The sequence below is a fragment of the Myotis davidii genome, unplaced genomic scaffold (assembly GCF_000327345.1).
Source record: "Myotis davidii unplaced genomic scaffold, ASM32734v1 scaffold328, whole genome shotgun sequence".
NCBI lineage: Eukaryota > Metazoa > Chordata > Mammalia > Chiroptera > Vespertilionidae > Myotis > Myotis davidii.
The window spans coordinates 617,169-617,526 of record NW_006300373.1 but is presented as its reverse complement, the minus strand read 5'-3'; positions in this window follow the sequence as shown (position 1 = coordinate 617,526).

Here is a 358-nt window from a genome sequence, read left to right as displayed (position 1 = left end):
TCACGCCCCTCCTGCGCGCTGACCACGCCCCTTCCCGCGCAGACCACGCCCCTCCTGTCCAGCGCCTCCACCCCCGCTGCGCCCGCCTCCCCAGCTCTGTTGAGTCTTGCCCGCTGCCTGCAGGGCTGGGCCACCTGGCTGCGTGGGCCTGGCCCTGTGTGTGTCCCCCTTTCTGGGCCACCTTTCAACTGGAGGGAACCAGAGCGTCTCCCAGGACAAGCCCCCCTCCCCCCCCACCTCTCACACACACACATACACACACACACACACACCCCTCTGAAACAGAAGCCAGGAAAGCTGAGGGCGACAGGATACAGCGCCCTCGGAGGGGTCAGCCAGCCTTGGTATTGTGAAGGCC